This window comes from Mytilus trossulus, chromosome 7, assembly GCF_036588685.1.
Source record: "Mytilus trossulus isolate FHL-02 chromosome 7, PNRI_Mtr1.1.1.hap1, whole genome shotgun sequence".
In the NCBI taxonomy this organism is placed as follows: domain Eukaryota; kingdom Metazoa; phylum Mollusca; class Bivalvia; order Mytilida; family Mytilidae; genus Mytilus; species Mytilus trossulus.
In genome coordinates this window covers 39,546,006-39,557,711 of record NC_086379.1, presented here as the reverse complement: position 1 = coordinate 39,557,711, position 11,706 = coordinate 39,546,006, and the positions used below count along the sequence as shown (strand labels likewise).

At 31.0% G+C, this 11,706-nt stretch overlaps 1 long non-coding RNA gene across 1 annotated transcript; it reads right to left on the bottom strand.

Annotated features, from left to right (window-relative positions):
- Positions 1 to 997: 997 nt before the first annotated feature.
- On the bottom strand, positions 998 to 2,641 carry LOC134725062 (uncharacterized). Its single transcript, XR_010108514.1, has 2 exons — positions 2,465 to 2,641; positions 998 to 1,312 (listed from the first exon to the last, which is right to left on the bottom strand). It is a non-coding gene; the product is annotated as an uncharacterized LOC134725062 (long non-coding RNA).
- Between the last annotated feature and the right edge of the window lie 9,065 nt (positions 2,642 to 11,706).

Below are 11,706 nucleotides of genomic sequence, written 5' to 3'. Positions count from 1 at the left end.
GGAGTATTTCAACATTCTTATCTTTACTCTTTCCAGAGACATATATACACAGTGAAACTTGAGTTTGAAATTAGAAAGATTTAAAATTGTGCACAAGTTTTATCTGATCTTTTGTGGGTTTATGTTGTTCAAGGTAATTTTCTGTGCAGTTATTTTCATTTCATTTGTTATTTTTTTCCTCTGTGTTACACGACCTTGTACTTTTTGATTTGCCCCTTGACATCTCCTGCTTCTGTTTAAACCTTTACCACAAATATCTCATCTGTTTTAAATAAAATAGTCTCATTCCCGGAATTTGTTATACAGGAATTCATATTAATATCAGATTTTTATAAGCATATCAACTGCTTGGTCTCTTCCCACAACTTGTGTCAGTTAGGACGGAATGCATCAATAGGTACATACATGTACCAGGTCATGGATATAATATAAGTACACGTTATGTGCTTTAGACCTTCACAAGAATTCTTAAACATTCATAAATGTGCAAAGAATATTGTTGTCGTTGGGTTGTTGTCTCATTGACATATATACCTCACATTTCTGTTTAGTCATAGCATCTGTGCCTTTTCAACTTATTGCAGAAAATATTACCATAAACATTTTTTCAAAACAGGAGAGATGAAATAGTGATCACAGAATGAGGACATGTAAACTTAAACAACACAACAGATAAATATAAATAAGCACCATTGACAATTTTTTAAAGGACTTAAACAAACATAGATGGTGACCAATGTAAGCGACTAGTGTACAGTAGCAGAGTGAACATTTCTTGCTTCTTTTTCTACACATTTTGTCATTTTATGTAAACAATTACATATGTTACTTTCCATGGAGAGGAAGGAATTTGTGAATAGAGTGGCCTTCTAATGATAGTCATACATGTAAATCCTTGTCTCATTAGCAATCATACTAAATCATCATATTGTTATACATCTACATGTATGGTTTCTTGTTAAAACTATGTAAACTTTGTAAACATAAATAAGACTAATGAAGTTGAACACAAGATATTTATTTGCTTTTTTATCCATTTTACAGTCAGGATAAGCACATGTACTTTTCTCTCTTACATAACCATTGTTAGTTTTAAGTATCACATTGATAGTAGTAATCAGTCCACTACATGACTGTGCCGTCACTTTTGGAAAAAGTCATCACTAGTTGTTTCTGTTTGCCAGGGAGTCTTATTTTCAATCAGAAAGACTTGGGAGTCCTACATTCATGATATGATATTATATCTCTTGTGTGCTGCACTGATGCAGGTAAATTTGATCAACATCTTTGTTCTTTTATAGCATGCAGGACCCTGTTAAAAAAAAGAAAGCTGTCAGATACTGAATGTAAATCTATATAAATTGTAAATGTCATCAAAGTGGTGGAAATAATGAAAAAAAAACAACTTCTATGCACAAATCAAGTATGTCATAGGAAAGTAATGCATGTGCTGGGTACAATAATTCTCTGAAGATGGAAAAGTTTATAAACTGTAAACGAACAGGGGTCTGTCTTGATATTGAAGCAAAACACCATGGGCGAGTGCTATAATACTGATTTTAAATTGTAAATTGCATCAAAGTGGGTGAAAATATGATAAAAACAACCTCTCTATGCAAATTCAGTATGTCATAGGAAAAAAAATAATGTGCTGGGAACAATTATTCTCTGAAGATGGAAAAGTTTTAAACTGTATCCATGGACAGGGGTCTGTCTTGATATTAAAGAAAATTAACATGGCCGTCAGCTATAATACTGATTTTTAATTGTAAATTGCATCAAAGTGGGTGAAAATATGATAAAAACAAGCTCTATATGCAAATTCAGTATGTCATAGGAAAAAAAATAATGTTCTGGGAACAATTATTCTCTGAAGATGGAAAAGTTTTAAACAGTAGTCATGGACAGGGGTCTGTCTTGATATTAAAGAAAATAAACATGGCCGTCAGCTATAATACTGATTTTTAATTGTAAATTACATCAAAGTGGGTGAAAATATGTTAAAAACAACCTGCATATGCAAATTCAGTATGTCATAGGAAAAAAAATAATGTGCTGGGAACAATTATTCTCTGAAGATGGAAAAGTTTTAAACAGTAGTCATGGACAGGGGTCTGTCTTGATATTAAAGAAAATAAACATGGCCGTCAGCTATAATACTGATTTTTAATTGTAAATTGCATCAAAGTGGGTAAAAATATGAAAAAAACAACCTCTACATGCAAATTCAATATGTCTGGGGAAAGTAATTCATCACGCAATTTGTTTTATTCCTTTTCAAATGAAAATGTTTTGATAAAAATTACGACAGTGCTAAAAATTTCCATAACGTGCATCTCGGCCCAGTTTCTACCATTATTAAATACTGCAATAAAACGTTAATCGTCTCAATATTTTAAATAATAACTACTGCAAACTGAATAAAACAGGGTAATTCATAGTAGAAATTGAAATATATACTTACATTATGCTGTTTTGAAATGCTTGATGTGAAATAAAAATCGAAGCGTGGTGGTGTACTTGTCGTGATAAAATCAATATGGCGATCTCGTTAAAGTCTCGTGAGATGCGTTACGTGGATTAGATTTCGTTGACCACTGTTACAGTTGCCAATCTCTGTGTATATATGTCTCTGGTATTATTAACTGTGTGAAACTTTTTTTTTTTTTTTAATAAGTTGTTTTAATATATAATAAAATTACATTTTAGTGACGTAACAACCAGAAGGGTCACACCAAATGAAGAGTTTAAAAGTATACGTGTTGATTACCCTGACCATACGCGTACGGTCCGACCATACGCGTATGGTCGGACCATATGAGTATATACCCATATGGTCATGACCATACGCGTATGGTCCAGATACTCATATGGTCCGGAACATACACATAGTGGCCAGCGTACATCTTCAATGTTCAATGAGGTGTGAAATTTTAATCTGGTAATTGAGATTAAATATAAAAGATGAATATAATGATTATTTCATAAAGTGTCGCATATTGCTCTTATAGTTAAAACAAAAATCAATAACCAGCCTTCATAGAATTACGAGATACTAACTTGACAATACAATTAATTAAAATATATATAATTATGAATTAGTTACAACAAGGATATGTAAAGTTAGACACACATCTTTATCAATGAAATCCACACGATTTGTATAGTGAATCTTTGATGAAATTAAAATAATATCCACATTTGATATAAGTAAAAAAATGAACCAATAAAATCTTTATTAGAATGCTTATATTCTGATGATAGATATTATAATTAAAATTGTCAAGTGAAATGATCTTTTTAAAAGAAAATAAAGGTATATATAAGCTTGTCATATTATTTGAAGCACATCACAGTAACCTTTATGTAAGATACAAATATGCACAAAGAAAGACAAAAATAATACTGAGGAGGTCCTTTGCGGTGTTTTTAGAGACCCCATCTTTTCTATGTGTTCATTCTGTAATAGCAGAGACATATATACACATATGTGTATATATGTCTCTGGTAATAGTCAATATGTTCACGTGATTTAAAAAAAAGTTCATATCGGAAGTCTATATATAAAGGACAGATTATTAAAACATGTATTTCGTTTTCCACACAGTTCGTACTACACAATTTTCAAAGTCTATCATTAAATGGTATCTGCGTTATGGAATATCGTTCCGTCTTAACGGCAAGCGAAAATTATGATTTCGAAGATAAAAATATGAAGATGTTAAATAAAAATATTTAAAACCTTTTTCACAAACTTTTTCCCAACGTGTACGCTTGGAGGATATTTTTGTGACTTTCATCCTACTAATAAAAACATGTGCGACTTTTCCCTCAGCATACATGTGAATCATGGGATCCGTAGAAATATCGCAAAAGGACCTCCTTAGTGCACTAAGAACAAAAATGTGCACTAAGGACCTGGTGGAATGGTACAACTATCGGAAAGGATATGGCATGTAGAAAAAGACTTTGTAAAAATTCGTAATTTCAAATTTTATAATTACGTCTTTTTTAATTTGAAAGTTATCTAATATTTTCTCGACACATGCCTCAATCAGTTGATTGTCACCGTTAGTGTGTAATTGGTAGAAATCCATGTTCGCTCAACCCTGACCCGTTTATAATCCGCTTGTATATACCGATTTTAACCTGTATCAGTGTATATAAAGTGCGAATCCAGCTAGTTCATTTTTAATAGGTCAAAATTTAATATACCATTCAACAAAAACGAACTTTATAAGGTGCTTAAGACCAAAAAGACAACTGAGCCCGGTGATGACCGTATAACATATGAAATGTTCAAGCATATGCCTAAAAGTATGAGCGATATTATGTTACAATTAATAAATAAAGTGTGGGTAACTGGTCAACTTCCCCACAGCTGGAAACATGCAAATGTAATCCCTATACTAAAACCTAATAAAAATAAATCTGACCCTGAATCCTACAGACCGATTTCTCTTACATCAAATTTGTGTAAACTAATGGAAAGCATGGTTAATGTTAGACTTAAACATCTTCTAACGGAGAAAAATATAATAAATAAAACACAAAGTGGGTTCATTGAAGGTCGCTCCACATTAGACCACTTACTGCGACTTGAGACAGACATTAAAAAAGCGAAAGTTCGTAAACAATTTCTACTAGCCATATTTCTCGATATTGAAAAGGCATTTGACCTAGTATGGCGTTTTGGTCTATTAAAAAAGTGCAAAGATTACGTTATAAATGGGAGATTATTTAACTTCATAAAAGACTTTCTGCAAGATAGAAACATTCAAGTTAAAGTAAATCAAGAATCCTCAGACGAATATGATCTTAACAATGGTATCCCGCAAGGTAGTGTCATCAGTCCCACATTATTTAACATCATGATTAATGATCTAGTAGGTCTGGCAAAAAAACCCGCAGTAATGTCACAATTTGCTGACGACAGTGCTATGTGGTACCGAGGTGGAAATATTAAACATTTAACAAAAAAAATGAAAGAAACCCTTAATAACATAAGTGCATGGTCTAAAAAATTGGGTTTTAAGATATCCAAAACCAAAACGATAGGAGTAATATTTGGAGATCGTCATGTTTTTTCAGTTAACCTAATGCTAGATAACGAACCAATCAAATTCCAGAATCATGTCAAGTTTCTTGGTCTCATATTTGATAGAAAGCTAACATGGAATAAACACGTAAACTATTTACAAGAAAGATCTAAAGCAATATTAAACGTTCTAAGGTATGTTCAAGCAAATAATTATGGCATGGGTACTGATTCTCTTCTCATGCTATACAAATCTCTTCTTAGATCGGTACTTGACTATGGATGTCAAGCGTTTAATTCAGCATCTATAACTGTAAAATCTAAATTAGATATAATACAAGCTAAAGCTCTTCGCATAGTGTTAGGGGCCCATAAATCGACCCCGTTAGAAACAATACTAGCCGAGTCTGGCGAAATGCCATTACAATTAAGAAGGGACCACCTTTCTCTTAAATATTATGCTCGTACTAAACAAAATCCATCAAATCCAGCCAATCAATTAGTAGATGACTGTATTGAATATCAAATTTATAATCATAAATGGAGTGACCATAACATACCTTACGGATTCAGAGTCCAAAATCTACTTAAAGATAACGAACTAGACAAAATAAAGTTGGTTACTAAAAATATTCAAGATCCACCTCCATGGATAATAGGTCAAGCAAAAACATCCAGTAACATAAAAAACAGTCTCAGTAAAAAAGAAAATCCGCATATCATTAAGACTAAAGCGTTAGAGTACATCGACAATGCATATAAAAATCATTTAAAAATTTACACCGATGGCTCAAAAGACCCAGCTTCGGGTAAAACTGGATATGCTTTTCTAATCCCATCAAAGTTGATTGCAAGCTATAAACGAACGTCAGACAATGTTATTTCTATTGAATTTATTAGAGTGTTTTAAAACCAAACTTTCCGCCGTAAGTTATCAAAGCTTTCTCTTACTTTATCTATTGTTTGAGCAAGCCGGCTAAATTAAGGCTTTACAGCTTATTTCCTAATGCATGTACAGCAAAACTTTGGTTGGCTTGCTTGCTTTGTTTGTTTAATTGTTTATACAAACTTTGTAAATAAGATTTACATTTTTAAACAATATGAATAGGCATAGTTTAACCTGTATTTTTAATATTTGAATTACATTGGGTGTTATCATAATGATTATCCAATAAAAGAAAAGCAAGCAAGTCAACTAAAGTGTTGCTCTACATGCTTAAAGAAATGAGCTGTAATAGATTAAAAAAAATAATATTATACAGTGGAAATGCACCGCATATACAATACTAATGATTCGCTCCACAGTGAAAATGAAAGAATAGTATCATTATTCGACAGTAAACATGACTAGCAGTACGAAATCATCATAGTGGAATTTAGTTAAATATGAAGAAACTGAATGACAAAACATATTCTACGTTATACAACTTTATCAATTGTATTAAAATGAATATTTTTGACTGCAACAACATCTCACCTGTTAGTTATAAAGCACCTGCACGATCTGTTCGTGAAATGTCATAAATATTCACCTATTTTGGTATATATTTCACAACTGGATGGCTTTAGGCGCGATAAAACCCCGCTCGCTTATCTTACTTTGCTTCATTTTCTTCAAAAATTAAAAAAAGTTCGTCTGTTTATTTATCATTCTACATTAGACATTTATGGCATATACAGTAAAAATGATATTTTAGGATCCGCACTTTACATACACTGTGTATATGGTATTTCAAATTGTTCTCTTTTTTTTTTGTTTCTGCTGTGTTTTTTCTGTCTGGTATTATTTTTACTTCTAAGGTAATAGAATCTGTTAAACTCTTTTCAGCTTGGGAAATTTTTATCCTTTTAATTTTAAAAAATACAAATAATTGTAAACACTTCACGGAAAGGTGAGGATTGCTTTTTGGTTGCTTAACGTCCAGTGGCCAATACTTCATTCATTTTCGGATGTCAGGAACCATGCCTCATCGAAAGGTTTTTAAAAGGATAGAACACAGGCAAATGCAAAAAGATTCTATTGACTAGCCTCGCTGCCTAGGTCTCTATATAATGATTTATGTTTCATGGGATACTAAACTCCTGTTGAAAAAATACAAATATATTCAGTTTAAGTTAGGTTTTAGTCTGATCTAAGTTCTGATGTGATCTACTGAAAATGTTTCACTTATTTATAAGAGGCAGTACCAAACATGTTTATCTTTAACATGTGGTCAGGTTAAATACATATAGGGTTAAACACTTTCCTCGACATGTTTAGGAGAGGAACGTATTTATGGTTCGACCTTGTTTACAAATGCATTACAAGTATAAATATGTGTAGCTTGGTGTTTAGGCCCTAAACACATTTTAAGACTGTAAATATGACCTATTTATTTCTTACATCTACTTCAATTTTAACGTTTGTGGATAGGTGTTTCATTGACAGCTATACCACATCTCCTTTTGCTTATTTTTGTTGTATACATTATTTTTTTTCATTTTCCTTGTCTTTTAAAAAATATTTATTCCATTATAAATTTTTTTGATGCCAAAAATAAGAATACGAAGAGTTATTTGTTAAATGCTATAACTAAGCGAAGTAAAACAACCATTAATAATTGTGTATAAGAGCATTATATATATTTATAAAATATTTAAAATACAAGCAGACATACACCAATTTCATTTACTTCCAAATCTTAAAGTCTTATATTTCCACAGTTGTCCAGTTCTTTAGCGTCTCTTAATAATGTCATAACGGGCTTTAGAGTCATATGATTAAGTTAACTAAATTATTTAGTTCTCCCACATTGTGAATTGTATATCTTACACCACTGCTTATTACATTATACAATAAAATGGTATTCATCTTCAATTGTTGAATAAAGATGAATCGTTAAAAAAAAGCATTGACATCAGTTATAAGGTTATCGTTCATAGAAGACAGTTATGATTTGTATTCTCTTTTAAAAACGTAATATAGTATTTACCACTTGGAGTATTTCTATATTACATTTCTAATCGGATTATGAAAAACCCCACGGACGCCACATACCCTCATGTGTCTCTCAATGTATAATGATAGTATCTAAACTCTTGTGTTTTAAATAAGGAAATGAAATCGCAAAAGCTTTTTTTCTCAATTTGTATCTCCAAATTGGCTTCTTTAAATAAACAAAGAAGCTTACATAGCAATTTCCTTAGAAACAAAATAAATCAAAGGCGAAGTAAACACAAATTTCATTTTTTTATTATTCTTTAATAAACTTGAAATTATGCCACGCTAAACCGTTAGGTTTATTCAACAACAACCATTAATTAATCAATTAGTAACGATCAAAAGACAAATGTTTATTGGATAAGGTTGATTGAACATGGTGATTTGTGATTTTGCAATAAGCCGTTGGTCACGTGCCGAGTGGCACGCGTTTATTAAAAAGTCATTTAACTTCAAAATTACAATATCTATTGATACCAAACTTTATAGATATGAGGTATTAACTCATATCCTCTTATATTCATGTTCTGTGTAATCTTAAAACATCGTTTTAGTGCAAAAAATATTCTTCTTAGTACACTAAGAAATCCTTTGCGATATTTCTACACACCGGTAAATCATGTGGCTTATTCCTCCCATCCCGTTTATTAAAGTAAAAATGTATTACATGGTTGAGCAATATCGGGTAGTTATAATTTATGAATGCTATAGAATTCGTACAGATTAAAGATAAAGAATGAGAAGATGCATCTTAAGTACTGTAGTTTGACTTGGTCATGAATTGTGGTTCCATTTTGCAGGCTTTACCTGAATCGTTTATTCCTTCTATAGTTCATGAGTGGAATAAACTTGATACAAAACATTTCAGTGGCAACTCTATAGCTAAATTTGAGAAAGAATTGAAAATAAAAAACAACATCTTTTAGTAGGAAATTAAATATTAATTTATCTTAACGCAATTGCGATGTTCCGCTTTATTCTAAAACTATGAATTTTTTCCAGCTTATATTACAAATGACCTTTCTTGCCAATGTGTGTCAGATATTGTGTATCGGTACGTCTAAAAAAAAACAACACTGGACTTCCTGTGCGAATGGGGACATTAAAAGTATACCCAAGACAAGTTATAGATATGCATTCTATAGAAAAATTAATTTTTGATCTTATACTTTTTGTTTTGAAAAAAAATCAATTCAATATTTGAGAAGCTATTTACAAAAACGTTAAATAAACTTTTCTTTTTATTTCAACTTTATAATGAATCTCGTCCTCAATTTTACCTAATTTTACATCAAGTATATATAATAAATAAAATGTTCTCTCTATTATATTAAATATTTTGCCATCTACCAATTTCAATAGACATTTTTTTTATTGTGTTCCAAGTTCTAAATCTACAAAAGAATAACTATTTTTGTAACATTGAATACCGAAGAAAGCTTCGCAAGTTAGACTGTTTTTTGGCATAATTGTTTTTATTCCACATTTTGTTTAAAAAATATATTTAGCCATTAAAACTCATTCTTGTCCCGTATGACATTTCCTGAACGAGTGAAAATCTGAATTAATTATTTTATTAAGCTTATCTTTATTGCGATAGCCTATTTTTGAAAAAAAGGGTATAATTTTAAATTTTATGAAGTAAGATTCATACCACCAGAGACATTTAATATACTAGTAAACAAAAGAAACGACACAAGGCAATACATTAATCATATAAAATTAGATACAAAAGCTTTGCTCATTGTGGAAAGCCGTAAGGTGACCTATAGTTGTTAATTTCTATGTCATTCGTTTCTTTGGCAATCATGCCACATCTTTTTTTTATATATAAATTTGCGTTCATCAGCTTCATGTGAACTTTGGTGGAAAGCAAATAGTTTGAAGTTGTCTCATTCACAATCGAACTACATCTACTTCTTTTTATTCTGTCCAAAACCGGGAATTATAGCTGCAATAGGCATTGTTTAAAAACAACAGCATAAAGCATCGTAGTGGCCATTTTAGCCTGTGAACTAATTTTCACTTTGGTAGGAATGAGGGGGAGGGGGGCTTTACTTTTTCAGCAAGGTTAAGTTGAGCGGATTAAGTCAAGAGTGGACAATATTTCTGTACCCAAGTTTAACCTTTGGGTTCGAAAAAAGGGAATAATAGTAAATAGTGATGAGACAACAACCCAACAACACAGAAAATCAAGAAATTAAAAGACATTAAAAGTTTTAAAAATTTGTTTTTTTTTCTATTATAGAGAGATCCCTATACACCTTATCAAGCCAAAACAAAAGTTCCATGTTTAAATAAAGTAAGGAGCTAATTTCATATTACCTGCCATTAAAAATATCACAAAAGGCACATATATATTTTGTGTGGATGAAAAGTAACCATACCATGTTTATAATATCCATTCGTGGAAATCAAACTAAGTACATGAAATAACCAGATGCTTCGCAGGGCGTAGCTTTATACGACCGCAGAGGTTGAACCCTGAACGGTTGGGGCAAGCATGGACACAACATTCAAGCTGGATTCAGCTCTAAATTTGGATTGTGATTAAATAGTTGACACAGCATAGGTTTCTGACACAGAATGAATGTGTTCTAATGAACTTAAATTTTTTGTTAGCAATTCACTATGCTGTTCAATATTAATCCTCTCAAAAAAATGTTTGAAGAAATTTTCTTTTTATTTATGAAATTTCAAATGAGAAAAATTGAACCCAATTTTGTAATCACATCCCCCTTTCCCTTATTCCAAAACTAATCTCAATTAAAATATTCTAATGGAGTTTGCAACAATAACTACTCATTTAAATACATCATAAAATAAACTGTAAATAAAATGTAAAAAAACTGCTTGTTATCACTGAATGGTAAAGATTATTTAAATTTATCAGTTGGTAGTAAAAAGAGAATATACATTGATACATTGTATATTGTATATAACAAAGATTTAAGTTGATTCTGGACAAAGAAAGATAACTCCAATTAAAAAAAATCTTGCAATAAGATATTTCTTGCTTACTATTTTGGACAAAGAAAGATAACTCTAATTAAAAAAAATTTGCTATTTCACAATATTGTGAAATAAGATATTTCTTGCCATTGCACAATACTGTGCAATTGAAAAGACTTGCTATTCCACAATACTTAATATAATAATTTTAGATCCTGATTTGGACCAACTTAAAAACTGGGCCCATAATCAAAAATCTAAGTACATGTTTAGATTCAGCATATGAAAGAGGCCCAAGAATTTAATTTTTGTTAAAATCAAACTTAGTTTAATTTTGGACTCTTTGGACCTTAATGTAGGCCAATTTGAAAACGGGACCAAAAATGAAGAATCTACATACACAGTTAGATTTGCCATATCAAAGAACCCCATTTATTCAATTTTTGATGAAATCAAAAAAGTTTAATTTTGGACCCCGATTTGGGCCAACTTGAAAACTGGGCCAATAATAAAAAATCTAAGTTAATTTTTAGATTCAGCATATCAAAGAACCCCAAGGATTCAATTTTTGTTAAAATCAAACTAAGTTTAATTTTGGACCCTTTGGACCTTAATGTAGACCAATTTGAAAACGGGACCAAAAGTTAAGAATCTACATACACAGTTAGATTTGGCATATCAAAGAACCCTATTTATTCAATTCTTGATGAAATCAAACAAAGTTTAATTTTGGACC